General features: G+C 36.2%; 2 protein-coding genes across 2 annotated transcripts in view; one reads left to right on the top strand and one right to left on the bottom strand.

Moving 5' to 3' along the window:
* LOC117981994 (uncharacterized protein C16orf96-like) overlaps nt 1-24,106 on the top strand; it is a 72,102-nt gene that overhangs the window by 30,557 nt on the left and 17,439 nt on the right. The window lies entirely within an intron of this gene.
* Sulf1 (Extracellular sulfatase Sulf1) overlaps nt 1-24,106 on the bottom strand; it is a 91,948-nt gene that overhangs the window by 67,325 nt on the left and 517 nt on the right. The gene's annotated exons all lie outside the window — the stretch shown is intronic.

The following is a 24,106-nucleotide window of genomic DNA, read 5'->3' as shown; positions in this document are numbered from 1 at the left end:
ACTAAAAATGTATATATTTACAATACACATGATATCTGAATAACCAAACATAAAAATTGCAGAGCTAAATCCCATATGAAAAAACAGCAAGGATAAAGACGTATGTTTACACGCAAACGTGTGAAATAATATGCAATAATTTCCGAGTAACACCAAGTGCGCAATACTTCACATGACACCGAGCACCTACGTGGGTTTAAGTTTACAAACTAATATAGTCTTCCAGTAATAATATTGTCCTCGATGCAGTCTTGATACTTAGAATGATGCACGCGCATTCATGAAACTAACAATCACCGAGTATCAACTTACCTCGGATCAATGTAAACAATCGAAAGAAATCAGAGCCTGCAGATGAAACAGTCAAATCAAAATGATATTTCCAGCTCTATGACATTTTTCAGTTAATAGGTATGAGTGCCTACTCCTTCAGCCCGATCCATTCAGTAGTTTGAGATGTGCGTTGATAGATCAGTTAGTCAGTCAGTCAGTCAGTCAGTCAGTCAGCTTTCCTTGTATATACCTATATAGATTTCTATCATCATCATAATCAACCGATCACCGGCTTAGTAATGAGCACGGGTTTCCTCTCAGAATTAGAAGGGTTTAAGGTCATAGTCCGCTATGCTGGCCTAGTGCAAATTGGCGGACTTAATTGAGAACATTATGGAGAACCCTTAGGCATGCAATGTAGGTTTCCTCGCATTAATTTAAATGTTTTCTTCCTTCATCGTTACAGCAAGTCATATTTAACTGCTTAGAACGCACATAGCTCATAAAATAATAAAAATTAGAAGTGCGTGCCCGGAATCGAACCCTCGACCTACCGAAAGAAGGCCGACCGACGACGTCTTAACCACTAGGCTATCACCGCGTTATCTAAATATATAAAAGGAAAAGGTGACTGACTGATTGACTGACTGACTGATCTATCAACGCACAGCTCAAACTACTGGACGGATCGGGCTGAAATTTAGCATGCAGATAGCTATTATGACGTAGGCATCGGCTAAGAAAGGATTTTTGAAAATTCAACTCCTAATGGGGTGAAACAGCTTTGAAATTTGTGTAGGTCTAGGTAGTCCACGCGAACGAAGTCGCGAGCATAAGCTTGTTTTTATACAAACATAATATTTATTAATATTCTAGAAATGAGAAGGTTGTATTTTAAAATCATTTAAAAAGATATCGTCTAAAATAGATCATTCCGTTAATCAGTAACCTACATTATGCCGATGATTTCATAATTTTATCAGTATTAATACAAGTACGATTCGAGCGAGAAAAAGATTCCAAGAAATGGCTATAAAATATGGCTTCATTAAGTAAGTACAACTAAATCAAGCCACATTCCACAATTATCGTTATGAGCCAATGAAAGCTCGATCGATTTTTAATAGCCATTAGCGGTACAATTTTTTATTTTTTTATTCATGTAATATGCTGAATTTCTTAGTTCTCATGATAATTATAACCATGTCGGATATTAAATTTTACAAAGAAATTACTTAAATCTCTCTAATGTTTATTTTGACTGCATTTTTGTGTATAAAATAATTATCTCACATTTTTATTCGACATGGAACTTATCGCATTATAACATTGTTGTCCGCACCCAATCTTTGTGTTAATTTTTGTAATAATTTGCCGATGTTCCTTTTTTAGTAGAGGCACTGAAATATACGTATGTATACTTACATAATATTACCTTGAACTGAGTAACAAATAGGTAAAGTTAGGAAGTAGAAATAACATGTTGACGGCAACTTAACATTACCTACCTACAAACTCAAACATCAATCAAAAGGCATACCTAATGATTATAGTTTTAGTAAGACCGCGAATCTGACTGATTAATTGTACAAATTCTCGTTATGGTAATTAAATGCTAATTAACATGTCTGCGTTGGCGCCAATCAAATGGGTTGAAGTTTTTTACGAACTAATATTTAATATTTTTCTAATTTAATTAGTGACTCCAACGAAGGCAAATTCGGCGCTAACCTCTAGCGGACATTTTTGGTAAAGGCAAGCTGTCAATATCTTAATATCTTACTAATTGGTTAGTCAATATTAAATTATTATTCAATATTTAATATTGAATAATAATAATTAATTAATACCGTAAGCAGACATGGTCCTGTGTTTAAGCGTTTCAGATATTATATTGTAAGTTCTGGCTTATGCTCGCAACTTTATCCGCGTAAGCTCCATCAATTTCAAACCACTATTTTATTCCTTTAGGGTTGAGTTTTTAAAAATCCTTTCTTACCTTTGCCTACGTCATAATAGCTATCTGCATCATCTGCATGCCAGCCCGATCCGTCCAGTGGTTTGAGCTGTGCGTTGATAGATCAGTCAGTCAGCTTTTCCTTTTATGTAGAAGAAGATAGATGAGTGTTGTTTATTATTTGGAGTCAACCACAATTACACTATCACAAAAGCTTTTCGAGTGATGTCACGAATCATGAACCCGTGGCAACATTTTCATAATACCTAGATAGGTACAAAATTGTCTACGGTTTCATATTTTCACCCTACTAATTTATTTGGTAAGGATAAAAGGGTGGACATATTACACGAAATCTGATACAGCTTAACCAGCGTTATGAGCGGTCCGGTCATGACAAATTTTGCTTATATTTCGCATGGGAAGCCTTTGGAAACCCTCCAAGGCGTAACGTGGAACATAATTCCCGGTTCGTCCTTTCGACGCCAAATATTTATACTGGTACCCCTATATTTTTCCGCTTTGTAGGATATTTTTCATGTTAAAACCCAAGTTTGCTAAAGGCAATCCTTGTCAGCATATTCTACTACAGAGTAGATATTATTTTAAAACATAACTTTTGTCGAATATATTACGAGGTCAATTACACGCCTGAAATTTTGATGATAACGAATATATTTTGAAGGAATTATTTAATACAGTACAGATACTAGTCAGCAAAACTGACCCAGGCTGGCCTGCTCAGAGACCCCATCTATATATATTAGTAGCAAAACTTTTTACGTAGGTATGGATGGGCTGCTCATGGATTGGCGTCCACAGTCACCACAGATTTTTTATTTTTTTATTTTAAATATAGAATATTAGCCATATTAAATGACTAATGTTCCCCTTTCCTCTCTAATTAAGCGTCAGGCTTGTGCTAGGAGTAGGTACGACAATAGTGCAACGGGCGGGATTTGAACCGTCGACCTTTCGGTTTTCAGTCCACTCCTATACCGGTTGAGCTATTGAGGCTCGGAATTTTCGAATTGCCTTAAGGCAATGCTTTAATCCTGGTATAAGACGTCAAGGCCTGAATAATGATGCTTTTAAATAGCCTCAACCCAAAATATACATCATCGTAAAATGATACGACTTATCTTAATCAGGAAGTGTCGTATTTAACTCCCGGCAGACACATCGACGTCTCCCAGTGTCGCACTGTCTAATTAATTCAGCTGGATCCTCATATTATAAATTCCTTCCCTGAGTCATGTTTAAGTGTTAAATCAACTAATCAACACAAGTATATTATATAACTTGATTCGTTACCTATTTTTTATTAATTTATAGGTACATTTAAATTAATTTATTAATAATGTCATAAATCATAATAAATCTTTCAACATTACCGGGCCATGGCCGTGGGTACAATATTTTAATTTTAATTTATTTGTACCAAAAACATTTACAATAAAGAGAAAAAGAGAGTAAAAGTGGACAGGGAAGCACTTACCTCTATGAGAGATCTCTACCAGTGACCCTTGGCAGTGCGAGCGGTTGTAGAGGGTGTAGAATAGGTACAACAAAGAAGATAGAAAGTATTCATGAAAAGAACATAATAGGTATAATATAATACTCACACTGAAGTGATAACATTAATAGGGTCAGTTGGAGAAACTCTTTCTAACTCTACCTCTCTTTCTATCTATTTCTTACTCTTACCAAATATCATACCGATTCCCATGTATCTTGTAAGGGCAACTACATCTATGAATAACGCATTGTAGTCTACACGATGTAGAGGTCTATATTATAGAATATCTTTGATTGTTACGAATAGAATGTATTGCTTTATCTTTTAATTAATATAAGTAGGTACCTATTCAAAAGAAACATATTTTACAAAGAACAGATTATTGTATTGTTCACTGCTGGATTAAATATTGGTTTCCATGTATGGGCCTATGTACACGAACACAAATTTAAATTCTGCGAGCGAAAGGGAGCTGGCCTTCCTTATAGGGACAGTTTAGTACCTAATAAATATTGCGCAGTGTCTTAAGGGTACACAGGACCATATAAATTTTATCCCGATACCACTGATATATTTACCTAGAAATACCTAGATAGGTACATAGATTCCTAAACCGAAAAAGACCACTTTAAAAGTTTAAATGCACTGTTTGTAAGCACTAATTTGATACCAGCGCAAACAAAATCACGTAAAAATATTTTTTACTAGAGGATGCCCGCGACTTCGTCCGCGTGGATTTAGGTTTTTAAAAATCCCGTGGGAACGCTTTGATTTTCCGGGATAAAAAGTAGCATGTCCTTCCCCGGGATGCAAGCTATCGTTGTACCAAGTTTCGTCAAAATCGGTTGAACGGATGGGCTGTGAAAGGCTAGCAGACAGACAGACAGACACACTTTCGCATTTATAATATTAGTATGGATTAGTAGGATCAGCGATTGTTCGGCTAATTCACTAATTTAATTAACTAAGAGCTTTTCAGAAACCGCCGATAAGGATATACTTATAGTACCTATCTATCTTTGGTTATTTATACCGTCGATGTTCGATGCTTACCTATAGATATTATAAGTACATATTATATCGGTGGATGGTGAATTACTAACTCGATTTACTAAGTATAAGGTATGTTCCTATACCTACTATGCTTTTACCTGGAAATTCAAAAGCTTTGAAGCTATATTTTAACGCAGATATTTCACCGTAAGTATAAAAGCTGGGGGTTTTAAACGAATGTAGATTTACCTAGGTACTCGTTTGTTTTGGTATTTTAGTGAAAGGTTCAGTTTGCTAGCGTCCGCTCTAAGCTCATTTCATTAAAATTGTATTAATTTACATTAAAACTTACCTAACTTACTTAGTTAGCGTAAGCTACCTAGTTGCGGCATTTTTTAAAGTGTTACTCTTAGCAATCTAAAATAAAAAAGTTTATTTGTTATATTGCAATGATATTATCACCAATTATGTTAATGATTGGCCAAGTGGCGTATCTATACCTACTTTAGTCTTAGTCGAATCGTATAGTACTTTGATTGTCCCAAGAAAAGTTCTACCTACTTACAATAATTTGATTGATGGAAGGTGTAAAGACTCGCATTCAGCAATGAGCATTATGATTTACGACGCAGAGAGTAAGTACAGGACCAGCTGATAATACTACTTATGTCAGAGTTTGTCACTTTCCTAACTACGGAGAGTTAGCTTTCATCACTACTCATAAAGTTTTAATACCATCAAAATGCAACGCAAAAACATAGTCGGCAATTTTATAAGAAACATTCCAATGTAAAGACAGGAACCCTTAATTTTTTGAGATCGTAATGAAAATGAGCAGTATCAGAATGCTTTCACATAGCCGGCGGCGGTGCAGCATTGATTAAGTCACTCCATAACATGTCTAGGGTTGACGATCTGTAGTATTGTAGTTTACAGTATCTATTTAAATAAAAGCCCAAAAAGAAATATTATTCAACTCAATAGGACCGTCAGATATTGGAGTCAAGGTGCCCCCACGGCCTGTCAAGGTTGACAGTCCTCCAACCACGTAGACAGTCATGGCGTGGTAGCCAGGTAACCTCTCAGTGTGCCTGGGTGCTACTGGTCCCTTTTGGATGTGTCCGAAGGGAAGAGCAGTATTCGGGCCGGTGCACCCAGGCAACATGGCAAATAATCTCTCTTTGGGGATATTCTTGGCTATGGCTAATGACCTGGCAGGAGGGAAGGTTTCTCCGCGGGTCTCTCTGACTAGGAGAGGGAGTGGACGGTTCGTTGGTGCACCTCGGACGGGGGTAGGGATTTTACAGCGATAAAAAAGGTAGACAGTCATCCACAGATGAGATGTAGGGAGCTGCTGGACACAGTGGCACAAGATCATGAAGTCTGGAATCTCTACTGCTCATCAACCGCCCTGGGAATGAGCAATGTTCGAATTTGTTAGGAGGGCATTCTACTGGGAGATCCACTTGACGTTTGAAAAGCACTTGGTAAAAGTCTATTTGAATGCATTTTAATATTCTATTCCCTTCTGCACGAGAACTAGATATCTACTATGTCTAGGTGTGAGTACGACGATGATTATAGGTAGGCACCTAATTGGAATAAGGAATGTAAATATATATTTTTTCAATCCGTTGTCTTTGTTCACACGTTTCACGTTACGTTAGGTAATTGCAACGTGCCATGCGTAAATATAAGTGACTGTCATTACAGACAATTTAAAAACTTGATCTAAGTATTTTGATCAATGCCTCTTACACCTTATAGGACGTATTTTATTCATTTCATTAGAACTATTTTGTTTATTCAGGCTTTAGTTTACTTAACTATCGGACAGCTGTGTTTGTCGTCTATAATTTTTCGTCTGACAACCCTATTGACTATACAGTATGCCCTTTTATGTATCAATTAAATTTTTATGATTCCATTCAGACAGATTCGGAGCGAGTTTCTTTTAGGTATGTGAAACTAATTGTTATGATATTTGCGACAATGAACTTTTACTTACTTTTAAACAATAAAAAGATCAAGAGACCCATGAAAATTCATTGTTATTGCTTGTATGTTTCCAGCATGGATGTTAAAACTGCGTAGTAGTTTTTAGGCTCACATACATATTGGGCCAATGCGTTTCGTAAAATTTGTAAATAAATTGCACTAAGATACTTTAATGTTTATTTAAAAAGCCACGAAATTCAGTAAGCGCTGGACGCTCAACAAATAGCGTATGATATGTTACGGCTAAGGTGTATAAATCAGTTAGAGTTATAGTCAGTTAGATTAACTAGTTAACGCGCTAAAGTGCAAAAAATTGTTTTGTTTTTCAGATTAACTAATTAATGTTTAGATTGTCTAGGTAGGTTAAATCAACAGTTTAACAACCAGTCATACGTTAGCGTAAAGTAAATAGGTTCTTAGCTGGACTAAACCATCATTAAGTTCATAAATAAAGCACAATAATTTATGAGGTGGGATGTGGCCCAGAACATAGTCTGAGCGCCCGGAAGCCACAGTCTTATCTGTCCTACCATTGAGTGTGTGTAAAGTGCTAAGATAGAAACGAGCCGAAGCGAAACGAAGGTCGAACAAATTAAACTAAAAGAAGGGACACGGAGCGAATCTTCTGGTATAGCCCACACATGATTACAAATGATTAAGTACCTTTAATTAAATAATATTTAATTTAACTTAATAATTAAATCTTGTAAGTAGTGCACTATAAATGGAGATGTTAATAATTAAAACAAGAACGTGTTTTTCCACATATTTTATTTAGTTATTATAAGTCATTTCATAGTCAAAACTTTAGATACCTAAATAATAAATTTGTAGAATTAATATTGAGAGAAATGGTATTAAAACATATTAATTTATGATGTAAGTTGATAAAATATGCTAATTTGTACTCTGATGTGAGTTTTATGGGCGGTTCTCGATGTAAAATTAAGATCAATACTTATAAGTTATAACATTTGATGCGATCGCTTAATAAGAAACATTAAATCACGAAATGAGTCTGGGAAAAAATTACGAATTAAAAAAATAGCTGCGATACCAAGGGCTTCATCATTGTCTATTTATTTATTTATACTGTAGCTAAATAATGTAGGTATTATTTATGGAAAAAATCCTGTACCTACGTACAGGATTTTTTCCATAAATAATCAAGGGAAGGCAGTGTCTTTATGCCTCTTTTTCTGTTTTCGCTTATATACGTCATCTGTCGTGTTCTACGCGACAAAATAATATATTCTCATAGTTAAAATTAATTGTGGAAATTAAATTTACATGTCTATTAAATCATCTATTAAATGTGTTAAAAACGAATAACATCCTATTAAATGTCCTGTTGCAGTTCAAAGGCCTCCTATAATTATTATTATTAAACGAGTTACAAAGCTTAAGCTTGGTTCACACAAGTGTCATTTAATTTATATTAGGGGCTAATTTTTCAATCACCAAAATATAAACTCTAACCGACGTATAAATTTGACATTTTGGCAGATTTACGTAAATCGGATGTCACTTTATTTTAAATATAAAACTTACTTTCTTATCTTTAACTAAAAGATAAGAATAATCACAAACTAGGTACTTACTTAAAATATAAATTTTGCACAGTCAAATTAGGTATCTATTTCTACCTAGAATCTTGTTGGTTTTTAAGACACTAGGTACCCACTTAAGTTATGAGTATTTTTTTAATTTGGTGAGATTAGGTGGTCAAATGATATTGAAAAAATTACCAAGGAAACGAAAGGTATTAGATATGTATATAGATTTTTTATTCAAACTTTCGCAATATAGCAAAATTATAAAGCGTCAGCCTACACGCGGCTTTAGACTATCTACCCATTAAAAAAAATCTGAATAATGTAATAAGTAGGTACATATACCATCGCAACAAGAAAAGCATCAATAGCCTTTCAATAACAGCTGTTAAAAAAGTCGATACGTGTATAAAGTGAAATAACAACAATGTTATGAATGACCAATTGAATAGTTTCCAATTTGGGAAGTTCCCACGACTTGATTGCTGATTAGATAAGTACCTACCTAGATACTTTCCTGCGGCTATGCCCTCGTGAGAATTGTATGAACAATTAATAAATCCGAAGTAACAAGGTTGATTCGATATTGTGGTGGATCAACACACTCAAGGCGCCGCCTAAGAAAGGTTCATCATCATCATCATGAACAACCCATCGCCGGCTCACTACAGAGCACGGGTCTCCTCTCAGAGTGTGAATGGTGTGAAGGGTCTACCATGGTGGCCAAGTGCGGATTGGCAGATTTTACCACATCTTTGAGAATGCAGGTTTCCTCGCGATTTTTCCTCACCGATAAAGCAAGTGATATTAAATAACTTAAAACACACAGCTCCGAAAAGTTAGAGGTGCGTACCCGGGATCGAACCCCCAACCTCCGATTAGGAGTTGGACGTCCTAACCACTAGGCTATCACAGCTTAGAAGAAAGGCTTTCAAAATATTTTTTGTGCTGCGCTGAAGGCCACCGAGTGGGTAAAAATAGTGCTTAAACCGAGTTCTTAGTAAATCCTGGAGCCTTCCAACATTTTTTTGCGCTGCGCTGAAGATGGTCAGCGAATAAAAAAATTATACTTATTTTAAACCAATTTCTTAGGACATCTTGGAAAGCCTGCCTATAACTTTTTTTTGCTCTGCACTGAGCGTAGTGAGGACTCCTTAAATATAAAAAGCACACAAAGACCTACTTCTGCCGCACGGACCTTCCTAAATTTAACTGTCATTAAAGAAAATATTTATTTTAAAACTAAGTCGGGTCTCTTAAGATGATATTTTGCTCCCCACAGATCCTTCTGTTTGCATGGGAGCTTAAAAAACAATCTAACGTAAAAGTATGCACTTTTCGCTCGGCATACCTACCTTTTAAAGCTTAGTCTTCAAGCTTTTTGTCTCACGCATCCGATCGAACCAACTTTTTGTTTCAGATAAAACAAACTACGAAGAACTCGAAAACTAAGCATTGTTCGGTTCAGCACTTTATGTACCTAGTTAGACGATTTTCACTAAGTTTCAGTCGGGTTTGTTCAAGTTTAAACTCTTGCTATAAAACGAATAAGTACAAACCTGCTCTAATAGGTATTTGTCTGTAGCAATGGATAAAATTAATCAATTAATTATTTGATTAAATAAATTACGGATTTAGATAAACCTTATACATTCTGGTTCTCATTTTAAGCATTAGCTACCATAAACTACGAATATCAATATAGTTATTGATATAGATAGCTTGCACCCCAAAGACGAACATAGGCTACTATAGGTATTTCATCTCAGGGGTGCCAACCAGGTAACCTCCCAGTATGCCTGGGTGCTGCTGGTCCCTTTTGGATGCATCGAGCATCCGAGGGGAAGAGCAGTATTCGGGCCAGTGCACCATGGTAACATTGGTGCGCCTCGGACGTGTGGTGGGGGACTTAGTGAGCGGGGTCCCCGGTGGAGGGTCCGCCTCGGCGGATGTCGCTGGCTGGGTCGCGGTAGTTTGCTTCGGCGTTCCCGTGACCCAGTCGCCAGGCGACGCGAAGAAGTGCCGCTGGGTTTTAGTGGGTATTCCGGTCGCCTCTCGGCCGGCGAGTCCCACGTACCTTCCCTCCAGTTGGTTGGCTGGTTTCCATGGTAGACGCATTTCCCAGCATTAAAAAAAAAAGGTATTTCATCTCAAAGGTTCTCACGGGAATTTAAAACCTAAATCCACGTGGACGAAGTCGAGTGCTTTATCTTATAAAATAAATTGTTATATTAGCTACTAAATTATCATCACATTATTATTTTTAATGTCATAGGAGTATTAGAAACAAATCCGTCTTTTTATTATCTAACGGTCCTGGAAAAACCTAAGTAGAATGTCAACGGAATCCAACACATAGAATTTACATAATAGGTACCTACTATATTTATTTATTCAGACGACTCTTATTTTTGAAACCAGTCAGTAGCTGACTGAAATCTGAAATATGGTGTTATAAGTTTCGGGTTTTTAAAAGTCCCGTGGAAACTCTTTGATTTTCCGGAATAAAAAGTCTCCGTGAAGCTTGCTATCTAGGTATGTATCAATCAAGTAGAAACATCAAAATTGGTTAAACGGATTGGCGTCAAAGCTAGCAGACAGACCGAGAGACAGACACACTTAGGCATTTCCCTATAATATTAGTGTGGATAGATAGGTATGAATCCATTATTGCAAACTTTTTTTAATTATTTCAATAGCCACACACACACACACACACACACACACACACACACACACACACACACACACACACACACACACACACACACACACACACACACTTGATAGCCATACATTATCACGAGGAAGTTGATATTAGGTACAGCTTGAGAACATTACGGCAAAGTGAAAAAGCTCGTTGCGACAGGAAAGCTCATATGAAATGGCCTTTCCGTCCACGACGTTAAGTGACAACACTTTTCCATTACATTTTCTTAAAACTTTTATCGAATTTTCCGCTAAGAGACCAAAGAGAAATTTTCCAAGGAGAAAAATAATAACGGGATTGAAGTTAAAGTTCACTCGTCTCGAAAGTAAACATTTAAAATTCCTTTTGCGGCACGTCCACCATTTTTGTAGTTGTGTGCGTTTTAAGCAATTAAATCACATTTAACTTTACGTAATTAAATATCACCATTGCATCATTATAAACTCAACAATTGATAATCAAAAAGTGTAAGTACAATGGTACAATTTGAATAAATAGTACGACTTTGACTTGCTTTAACAGTGAAGGAAAACATCGTGAGGAAACCTGCATAATGCATATGCCTCCATGATGTACTCAAGGTGTGTGTAGTTCTGCTAATCTGAAACTAGCGCTTGACGACAATTACCTAGATGCTTATTAAAAAGCAATGATAAGGTCTAGATTGGAGCGCGCTTGCCAGAACAAAGCTTTCGAGGCGCCCTAAACACGATGCAGATGTCGCGTCGGTCGGTGCCGACGCGTCTTCAGCAGAATGGTCTGTGGGGTCAAGCCATAACGAAAGCAAGGGTTTAAGACATGTACTTATATGCGAGTTGCAACCCGCAGCGAAAGTGTGTCAGCTATTTTTCGCCACAATACAAAAGGTCAATCGTCTTTCGGTCGGCCTGGTGGAGCGACAACGTTTTTCCATTATCAACGCAGCCCTTACACTTTTCCCGTACGGCGCAACTTATATTTCCAAAATAAACTGGTGGGCCTGGCTCACTTTTTGGGCAAAGCTTGCCTATTAGGAAATGCAGCTTTTATTTATGACACCAGTCTACGCCAACAGTACTAATTGCTCTTTAGGACCTGCTTTCTGAAATCATGCGTTGAAGTATGTCGTCCTGCCACGCTGCTGCCGCCACGTGTCGTGTGTAGCCAAGGCTTACGGGCATGCAAGGATTATATAAACAAGTTCCAGAATAAATCAGGAGCTCAAAAAGAAATCATAAATGCAATCATGCCGTCTAACAACTTTTAACACTCTTTTCACGAATTCATAACACAAAAACTTGATTTACCAGTCAAAGACTGTTGAAATGCTAATTAATATAATACAGGATTTATATAATATTCAATAATATAAATTCTAGTCCGAAGAGCTAAAAAAATTGACGTATTTTGTACTCGTCTAACAGGAGGCAGTATCCGCAACTTTGATGTTAGCGCTAAGATGTGGTTCTAACTTGTAACACGTATGAGTTTGCGAAAAAGAAAGCTACCTACATAAAATTCTAAATTACCGTCTTCGGTATCGGTCGGCTATCGGTTTTTTCAAGCCATATGTACCTCGCCCAGCCTAGCTGTTATAGAGAAGTAAGGGATGAATTACTACATAATTGAGTTGTTGATAATTTTATATCCTTGCTAGCAGAAAAAAGAAAGTAATTTTTTATCATTAATAATTTCAATTCAATTCAATTAATAATTAAGTAATTGACTGACTTAGCGATCCGATACGATGCCGTGTAGAAGTCAGCTAATTGTATGCTTCAACTAACTGCACGTCATTTACCTACCAAATACCATCAAGTGAGATCGCAGTCGTTCAATAAAAAACCGGTCAAGTTCGACTCGGACTCGCACGTGAAGGGTTCCGTACCGTCGCGTCGTACAAGATATAACACTATGTAATTTGTAGTAATTTGTATGGGTTCAATTTTGTTTTTTTTTTAAATTAATTTTAATTATACCGATACAGATTGTGTTTTTTATAGCGAATAGAATTAATAGGTACCTACACACTCAGTTAACATTTCAACTCTCTACCTATAACTATTGATGAGATACAGCTAACAATCCGCTGACAGACAACGTTCAACAGACGTTCAGCTAATAGGGTCCAGTTGGCACCCTTCGGAATTCGGATCCTGAATTACTCTGAAAACTATAAAATCATAGATTTAGGTTCATAGATTTATTTGTCTCATTTAGGCATTTGAAAAAACAGGAGGCAAAACCTCTCAAGCTTTATTATATTATAACAATAATTTAGTCGGAAGCTCTTTATTAAGTCCTCTTTTAAATCTGTCCTACCCCCAGAGAGGTTTCCTAGTGTTGAGTGAAGCGAGCTTACGACTATAAGTAGCTACTACAGGAAATTAGCAAATGAGTTGGGTATCCATAATTTAGTACTGATTTATTTATACGTAGCTATTATAGTCCGCGACAGTCGAGATGGCACGCTCGCACGCACCGGGTTAGCGCGAGGGCTGTGCGGGTGTGCACTGTGCAGGGCGTTCCCTCCTCGATTGCCATCTTGACCTCTCGTGTACTATAGCTACTCCCCACTGCTAATAATAAATATTAAGTATGTGTATTGATCAGGAACGTTGGTGGAGGTTGGTGGTCACTTGATAAATGAAAAGTGAAAACAGATGCGTGGTCATAACACTTATCCATCGACATAGGAGGTAATAATCCTTCGAAGTAGTACATAAAAATTCTTTGCACTTATCATAACAGATTGTCACGCCCCAATGTGACAAGTTTGATCTCCAAATACAAATCCAGTAGGTACTTAGCCATCAGTACTTAGACAATAGAGAATAGCTTCAGTCACAGATGAGAGAATAGTTTCTCCAGTTTCTCTCATCTATGTGGCTTCAGTCAAACCTGTGACATTATTGACGCGACGTTTCCATATTATATTATACAAGATGATGCCCGCGACTTTGTCCGCGTGGATTTAGGGTTTTTAAAAATCCCGTGAGAACTCTTTGATTTTGATTTGATGTCCTTCCGCGGGATGTAAGCTAACTCCGTGTCAAATTTCTTCAAAATCGATGAACCTGTTGGGCTGTGAGAAAGCTAGCAGACAGACAGACACACTTTCGCATTTATAACATTAGTAGGTATGGATTGTAGACGCAGCCTCAAGAAGGCTTGAAGATAATGAAGATTAGCTCTCGAGGTTTTAATCATTATTATGAAGATCACATCTCTATGACTATACTTTTTATAAAATTAAAACAGGGTTTAAAACCTGTACCTACTTAGCTACCTTATCAAGTTTCCAAATCAGAAATAGAAAGATATCTGCTCATCACTTCTTATTATCGAACCATCTAACCAAGCACGTACTAAGTGCCTATCATCATACCATTTTAATCTATGCCGAGGACTTTATTACTGAGAATGCATTAATTATACAGGAATCTTTTGCATCCGTATTTGGATGCGCCCCCTGGATCACACCTTATTTGTCTCTACCATAGACATAAATAAGATAAGACATCGAAGTAGATAGTAGATAGGTACTAGTAGGTAACTACAACAAAACTAATGTACAGGATCACATAAAAACAGAACAACTTGGACGATCTAACCTATGGACTTGTAACGCGCCTAATATTACGAATAAAAATTTCTGTCACTTTTGGTGCGGGACGAGGAAACACTACATAGACAACTTGACACACTCACTTAACAAAGTTTTGTGTCATTATTAACACACACATATCTAAATCTTCAACACTACTACATTTTACGCACACTAATAAGTTATATACATCAACATACAAAGACATTACGAGTGTAAGACAGTCAAATTGATTTGCGATGCTACCGTATCGATATTTTAAAATATATCGATAGTTTTTCAGAAACAAAAGTAGAAGTAAGAATTTATTACTCGTATTTAATTACTTAAAACCAGTGTTTGGTCAGCGTAGCGTATTCTTGCATACATTCACCTCACTTAATAGGTAATTATCCCAAAAACTAATAATGCAACGTAAAAATAAGAAAAATATATATTTAAAAAATATGCACATACTTTTTTACTTATTTTATATCATTTTTAATCTTTTGTATTTTTTTATATAACGAAATTTTCATTTAAAATTTCGATAGTGAAAATGTGCTTATTAATGACCTTGGACGTTCTAATCTAGGTTAGATCGTCCAAGTTAATGACTTATATTATTATATAATACAAAATAAACCTGACCGCGCAAAAGCCTACCAAACATAATTAGTAGGTATATCAATCAATAAAATGTTTTTTTCTTTCCAATCAATCATTTATTTATTGCGCATTGGGTTTACATGGTAATTCCAATATGGTGTACTCTTTGTCCAAAAAAATTAAATGTAAGTTATTAAATATTACACGTATTGCCCTTACAAATTAGCAATGCAAAAATTTTCTCAATAAGCGGCAGGCGCTTTTACCCCACAGCAAAATTCCATAAGACAGATATGATACTATGAAAATAAATTAGTAAACACACACGGTGGCCTCTTCTATTTTTAACACGTCATTATTTACCATTAGGTTAATGTTATGTATATTCTTGGCGATTCTCTCTGTAAAAATATCGAAATCTGTAAAAATAAAACGATTATGATAAATTATTACCTAATCCTCATCCTTGAGAAAGGTACACCTTTTAGCTACATATTACCCAGTTCAGAGACACCCTACCCCGTTTCGCGTTCTACACCCTATCACTAAAATTGCGTTGCTTTAATATTTTTTTTAATGTATTAAGTACGTGAAATCACAGAAATCGACTAGTTTTATTACAAGTATAGGTAGCGAAAAAATTGTGGTAATTAATAATAACTATTATTTACTTGACTTGAAGACGGTAATTTAGTCGTTAATAATAAAGAAAATGTTTTCATCGATATCGATAATCGAACCGCAATCACTATCACATGATTCTTAAAAATCGAACCTTATGTCCTATGCAATTAAATCTAATACTGAAATTTTTTGTAAAAATAACACTATAGTCTCGTGGGGAGTGCGGTATACTATAGACGGAGAGCCAGGACCCAAAATACTGTTTGAATTTACTAAGGCTAATTTTTATATAGTTCATTAGAATGGTTGCGTACACAAACATACTGCGGTCAGTCAAGTGAACCTGAGAACAGTGACTCAGGTGCGCTATCAAAGGTGTCGTACCTGCGAGGTAATAAAATTAATTTACTAAGGCTGAAAATTGTTATATAACTTGTATATTGCATATAAATAAAAGTTGTAATGGTTAGTCAGCAGAATATGGGGACAGAGCTGGTCAGTATGCGCAAAAAATTAGCCTTAGTAAATTCAAACAGTTTTTTGAGCGCTGGCTCTCCGTCTATAGTATACCGCACTTCCCACGAGACTAGTGTTATTTTTACTACTACGTAATTTCATGCTGTTCACGCGTATTCAAATTTTAACCTAATTTGTATATATCGAGGGTTGCAATTGTTTAGAAAAAACAAAATATAGTCTCGTGAGGAGTGTGACTCGTTTCTACCGAATTATTACGTACTCAATTACTGAATCGGTAAAGTTCTCGATTGTTATTTTATTATAATAATTTATGTAATTTAATTTATAGAAAGCGTTTATTACACCAAAAATACTTACTTATGAAATGAAATTCCATCTTTTTGTAAATTTGATGTGTTTGATTTGTTCTTGCACTCACTAACGGCACAAACAGGCATTTTTCACCCAGCGTGTAAGACGTCGTCACACATCGAAAACGATTCTGACAATGACAAAATCGATTCCGCAAACAGTGTTTATAAACGCAGTGGATTAAAAATCCATTACTATTGACAGAGGGGAATAATCATGCGAGGCGCGTCCTTAGGTTAGATCGTCCAAGCAGAACAAGTGCGAGTCGGCCTCGCACATGAAGGGTTCCGTTTACAGACCTGTCCACGGAACGTCACATTCATTTTTTACGCTTTTATAACGCTCAAGACACCTAATTTTCTATTGGGTTATTAAAATTTGTATAGGTAAAGAGCGGGGTTTTGATACATAGGTAAGCACCTACTCTATTTTATCAATATAATAATGTAGTCTTTCCATCCTTTTCTTATTACCCGACTACGGCAAAGCCAAAAGGAAGGGTTATTATTTTGGCAGTCTATGCATGTATGTAGGTTTGCATTTAAGTATGTGTGTTCCACTGTAGTGGCTAAACTACTGGGTCGATTTTGATAAATGAGGTGTCAATTGATTCGTTGTTATGGTCCGGGTGACATAGGTTACGTTTTTTACGAACAAGATTGTCCTGACGGATGTAACATCCAAAAAAGTGAGGGCCTCCAAATTTTTTTTTGCTATTGTATCGAGTGGGATGTCAAAATATGAAAGAAGAAAAAATACTAAGTTCATAAATATGAATATAATACAATATTATAATATACCAAGCGACAGAAGTACAATTTTACTATAATTCAGCGTATATTAAGAGGACCGTAGTCGGGTTTTAATTTTGAACTTTATATAAACAAAAACGATTGCGCTGACACGCGACGAGTTAACGCGGCATCTGTATGATAATATGTAAGGTAGATATTCTACGATCACTCTCCGTAGTCTGTGATTTAAAAAAATAAACAGACGCCCACGTCATACTCCTGCATTCCTGGCAAGCACTGGTAGGGAAATAAAAAACCACATAAGTATATGATTAAAATGTAAGATATGCCGATCGATTTGATAGTATAGAGATAAGATTATTTTAGGTTTGGGGTTGACTTAAATATTACCTACCATCATGAAAAAAAATCTAATGAGAATAGTTTCCGTCTAAGAATAGCAAATGCCTATACCTAACTACCTCGGTACATAAATATAAAGTGCTTAGGTACGATTTCACAAGTTTGGGGATTTCTGAAAAATGATAGATATTCTACTTTCTTGAGACAGCCCGCTGACAGATGGATTGATGGACAGCGCAGGCTTATAGGGTCCCACATTGGCATGGCATCCCTAGGGTACAGAACCCTAAAAATAAAAATTGGAGCACTGAATGCAGCAAAACTAATATTAAGGTAAGTAAGGTACTTAATAACTTCTTAGAGACTAGTTCTTACAGTATGCGGTCGAAAGTAATGTACATCGACCTTTAGAAGGAGATAGCAAATTTGTAGAGCACTGTCTCATTCGTTGAGACCGACATAACGTCATATGAGTGACAGACTAGACAAAGCCGAAATGTCATTCTAAAGGCCGATGTACATTCGGCCTCGTAGGTGTACATTATTTTAGTAAGATTATCTGGTAAGTGGTGACCAAATCCGTAAGGATGGAACTTTAATTACGCCACGGTATTTACTGTGCCATGAAGTGAGACGAATAAACTATTGTTTTCTGCCGCACACTTATAATAATAATTGTCAATTGTCACCATAAGTATCTCCGGATTTTAACGTCGCTTTATAATGAACGGAAGATAAAGAACGCCAGTCATTCATAACTTCTTTTGATTCCTTTTGTAGCCCCCGCCGCAGGCGCTCCGAGGCGTCATAAAAAGAGGGCGAGAGCCCCTTCAAGTTACGGTTAAAAACTTGGCTGTACCTGGACCATACTTCACGGTTTTTCGTGAGAAATGTTGCCCATTATGCATTCATGAAAGTGTGCATTCATTTCTTCGTAGATACGCAGAAAAACGCTCTTAGCCTCTCTTAGCATTGACGCATCGACGAAATGATAACTCTCGTTATTGTTAGTTTGTATAACTATTAGCGATGGCAGACAATAGAGTTAGAAATAGACTTGGAAGATTATAAGGCCTGTTAAAAAATAATTTAGCCTGTAAGTACCTTATCAATTGGGTCGTTATAGCCATCATAATAAATTACTTATAGCCTCATATGCAGTGGCGTGCAGGTCACAGAGACTGCTTACCTTAAGATGAATTAGCTTGGTTTTAGTGCTCAGTTTTAGTTTGAGCATGATAATGATGATAAATACAATCATCATCATTATCATGCTTAACCCATCGCCACTCCGGTCCTCTACTGAGCACGAGTTTCATCTCAGAATGAGAAGTATGCCACGCTGGCCAAGTGCGGATTGGTAGACTTCACACACTTTTGAGAACATTATGGAAAACTCTCAGGCATGCAGGTTTCCTCACAATATTCTTCCCCGTTAAAGCAAGTGATATTGCAATGCTTAAAACACACATAGCTCCGAAAAGTTAGAGGTGCGTGCCCGGGATCAAACCCCCACCTCAGGAGGCGGACGTCTTAACCACTACTTAGTATCAGGGTCTTACGTAGCATATAATATGTATGTATTTTACTCACTGATCCCTTATCTTCATGTCATAACATAACCATACAATATTGTTTCGCTTCCGAGAATTTTGTAAGTACAGATGAATGGAACTGTAATTTCTTACTGTTTTTTTTTCTATGTTCCCTTTGCTCAACGCCGACACCTGTTTAACGGCTTAAAGACCTCTTTACGTCTCATTAAAGTACATTGTTTCAAGAAGACAATGAAAAGGAACATACATTTTTGATTATTGCCGACGGTTTTATGACGATTAAGAATATTATGTGAACTGACTCCCTTGAAAAAGGACCCCGGATGGGTTCGAAACTAGTCGGGCTAACGTCGACTAGACACGTGAGTACAGCCGGGATAGATATTATTTATAATGGAAATCACTCACGGTAAGTTTAAACGCTAAAAGACATAATTACCTACGGACATCCATTACCTAATTAAGGCGACTGCTAAGTTGCCCTGTTTTTGCTAACTGAGGATGACTGAGGGCCACTATATATTTTTACAAACTTAATCTGGTATTTTAAAGTATTTCATTACATATAAGCGTGTTAAGTAACTTGATAGATACTATCATAAAACCACAAAAGTACAAATCAATGCAACAATATTAACTAATCTCGAGCTTAAAGCATTTAAGTATGTATGTATAATAATAATTTTATTTCCATCGTGTAGTACAAGTGTTTTATATCGCGAGATACCTACGCCTCGTATTTTCTATATAAAACATCAATTCGTTCCTCAAACATTGAATTATGTACATAAGAGATGTGCAGTCACTTATTCATATTGACTTTTCAAGTCCACAAGTCCTTGTGAATTGCGTGGAATAGCAAAAAGGTTCACCCGGCCATTGCCATTGAGGCCGACTATTTTGCTTTTGCTCAACATTAATTCATCCTGATTTCTGCTAAAAAATAGTCTTTGGCTAAAAGTATACAGTTAAGGCAGACAGATTTCCAGATTTTTCATAGGAACCATAAATGCGAGTCAAATCCACAGTCTTTATTCATGGCGTTCGATTGTGTAATATTTCAAATTTTTTCATACTAAGCATACTTTTAATAGATTTCTTAAACTTGTGTAAAGGCAAGTTTAAAATTGATTGCGACATTTTGTTGTAAAATATTACACTCATTCCCACAAACGACTTTCGGACTTTCCTCCAACGCCTGGTCGCATATCCTATTACGGTTTTTAGTTTGCCTATCATAATTTTCTTGTATCATATACTGTGATTATATATTAGGTACCTAGGTATATAGATTCTAAGTAGGCAGAATTTATTTTGAAATTCACTCTCGTTTACATCGTTAGATAAGCTAAAAAGACCATGACAAGCAATCTAGAATGAAAAGTAGGTCAAAACAAACATAAATTAATAAATATTATCGCAATGAAGGTCAATTCAATTCCGGATGAATTGTATGCAAAGAAAGTAAAAATCTTCCTGAGTGTAGAATTGTAGAATCTAGTCTTAAGTAGGACTTAACCTATTAGTCGATTTCTTGAAATGATTAGTGACTTCGTAATATTTAATAGTTTGCTTCGAAAAGAATAATCTGTACTATTAGTATTATAAACTAATTACTATAAATGCGAAAGTGTGTCTGTCTGTCTTTCTGTCTGCTAGCTTTTCACGGCCCATCTATTTAACAGATTATGACGTTTCGTATTATAAGGTATTAGGTAGGTAAATAGTTTCTCGTTCTGATATTTCCTACACTTTAAAAAGGTAACTAGTAACTACCTAAGTATCTACTAATTTAGATGAGAATTTGTATTAATAACGCTCTTAATTATCCGTAGGTAGCTTTAAAAGTTTAAACCGCTATCCTAGGAAACTAGAGCTTTAGCGGAGATTGTTTTAAAATTGTTTTGCGCCTCGGACTCTACATTAATAAGTTAGATTACCCTTTCCTATGTCACAAAGCAAATACTATTTAAAAACTTGAATATCGTACCCATGTGTGTTACAAAATACCGTTTTTTTTTCATTAGATGTAACGGTCAAATGCAAAAATACCGCGTCCAGACTAGGTACATACCTACAGACTGTATATTTTTCAGATGACTTCAACTTTCTACGCCAAACAAAAGTGAAAATGACAGAAAACCATCTGTTAGATAGGTACACGCGAGAGAGACAAGGCGTGCCACTATCCGTCACTCGCTCCATACAATTTACTTACAAACGCAGTTTGGTTGTCATTTGAACTCGATGTAATTTTGTTAGAAACGTTCTAAATATAACATCTAGGTATGTCTGTGGTTTGCTAGATTTCCAAAAAAAATCCTGGTTTCAAAAAATCCTGGTTACGCGGTTTAAAGATTTGTACAGCAGGAAATATTGCACATCGACCTTTAGAAAGAGGTTTCGGCTTCGTAGAGCATTGTATATGTCACTGTCACTCATAACTATGTGGCGTTTTGTCGGTCTCAACGACAGAGACAATGCTCTTCGAAACCGCTATCTTGTTCTAAAGGTCGATACACAATTTTTCTGCCGGGTACCTACTGTATGTAAATTCTTGAGATCGTTTAAAATATCCAGTTTCAAAGTTACACTTTGAAACTGGATATTTTAAACGGAAATCTGGAAAAGCAGATATATTTTTTCCTAGAACGTTTTATAAAATTTTATTGATGTTGATTGGTTAGTATTTCAATGAGAGCCAAACTACGTTTGTTTGGCGCGCGCTACAATAAACCCCTCTTAAATATATCCTGATGGGCCCAGTTTCCGAAAGCGTTTGAATAGAGAAAGACTAAAAACATGTTTAAAAATTAAGTCGTCTGGAAAACATTGTCAATGTATTTATGCGAAAATATCGCATGCAGACGCACTTTGCGTCTATTTATAGATGCCAATTAATTTAAATACTAATAGACTTATTGTATGTATAATTAATATGGGAATTTTCTAAATCATATCGTGTAAGTTAAGTGTGTCAGGAAAATGGGATTCGTCAGAAAGATAGAAAGTATCTTAATCACTGTGCTATGTCCTTTCTTCGTACTTTCGTCTCCAAAAATCATTAAGTATTAATAAATAATTGTTACGGTGGTTTGGACCAAGCTTTCTGTTTCCTTATATTCAAATCAAGTTCAAATCACCAAAAGAGGCTTTTAAAATCGACGAAGACGTTTTGCTAATATGTATAAATAAATTACTTACATTTATAAATGTATAACTGTGTCTCTCAGTCTGCTAGCATTTCACCGCCCATCCACTCAAACTATTTTGATGAAATTATGCTTACTACTTACATACTGGAGACGAAAATTCCGGAAAATCAAACAGTTCGCACGCGATTTTCAAAAAACCAAAATCCACGTGGAAGAAGTCGCTCAGCTATTAAAACATATAAGTACCATTATACCATATTTTAGCGTTTAAACTACCGTGAGTGATTTCCATTATAAATACGTGATTATAGACACGTGAGTACAGCCGGGATAGATATTATTTATATACCATATTAATATCAAAAAGTGCATGTGTCTGTATATTCATCATCATCATTATCATCATCAACCGATAGACGTCCACGGCTGGACATACGTCTCAGGGGAACTTCCAAACGCCAGGGTCTTGCTCCGCCTGGGTGCAAGCGGTTACCTGCGGCTCGTTTGATTTCGTCTGTCCACCTAGGTCCTAGTGGGGTTTTCCAACGCTGCGCTTTTCGGTGCGAGATCGCCATTCCAGCACCTTGGAACCCCAACGTCTGTCAAACTTTTCACAACACTACAATGTGACACAATATGGACAGTCATGTTTGGATGTTTATTTAATAGTGATGTAAGTAGATAGGAGATTTTAATTTTCGAACGAGCATTTCGCTTTACAGGTTTGGTGGCTAGAAAGCAAAAATAAAATTCAATTGCGGGTTGGAGTTGACCGGTTTTTATTTCATGGTGCGTGCACTGGACCGTGAGCTCTATTGTCATTCAATCGAGCCCATTGTGCCCTTTGTCGGACCCTGCTCCGCCATGGCATTTCGACATGGGGCATAGTGGAATTTAATAAGATTGTCTTATTTTAGAAAATAAAAATACTGAAACTATACAAATCTACTCTTTATTTTATAACTAGCTTATGCTCGCGACTTTGTCCGCGCGGACTACAGAAATTTCAAACCCCTATTGGGTTTGAAATTTCTGTAGTCCGCGATACATCCAAATCTGTTCATGCGATCAGAAGTTATGGTGGAATAAAAACTCACATAGGCAGCTGGTAGGTACCTACTTAATACTACATGCCTTACCTACATGAACAGTTGAACACTAAAAAGTAAAACACTCGTCTTTTAGCAGTCGTGTAATAAGGAGAAGTTATGTCGTCCAGCAGTGGACACAATAATTATGCAAGATGATGGAATAGCCACCACACCGCCCAACTTTGTGTCTGCCGTGTACAGTATAATAGGTAGGTAGGTATAATATACTTAAATGTCGGTCTGTAAACGCAAACACCATTTTTTTAACAATACCTACCTAATTGGAATGCAATCTGTTAAATTATGCCAAATTTGACCATAACCATATTTTGGTCTTTGTATGAGTGTGAAAATCCCAAAACGGAGAGCCTTTTATCTACCATGTTAATTTCCGCTAATTAACGGCATAGTGGTTATACAATGAGAATTAATAAAATCAACGCAAGTCAACGGTACCTTTGGAAATAAATGAAGGTAGTTTTAAAAAGTTAGATTATAACCTAAAAACGTTTCTTTAAAAAATTAGGATGTTTTTATTTTATTACACTATAAATTAAAAGATCCGCAATCTTCTA

This window comes from Maniola hyperantus, chromosome 4 (genome assembly GCF_902806685.2).
Source record: "Maniola hyperantus chromosome 4, iAphHyp1.2, whole genome shotgun sequence".
NCBI lineage: Eukaryota > Metazoa > Arthropoda > Insecta > Lepidoptera > Nymphalidae > Maniola > Maniola hyperantus.
This window is presented reverse-complemented; position numbering and strand designations above follow the sequence as displayed.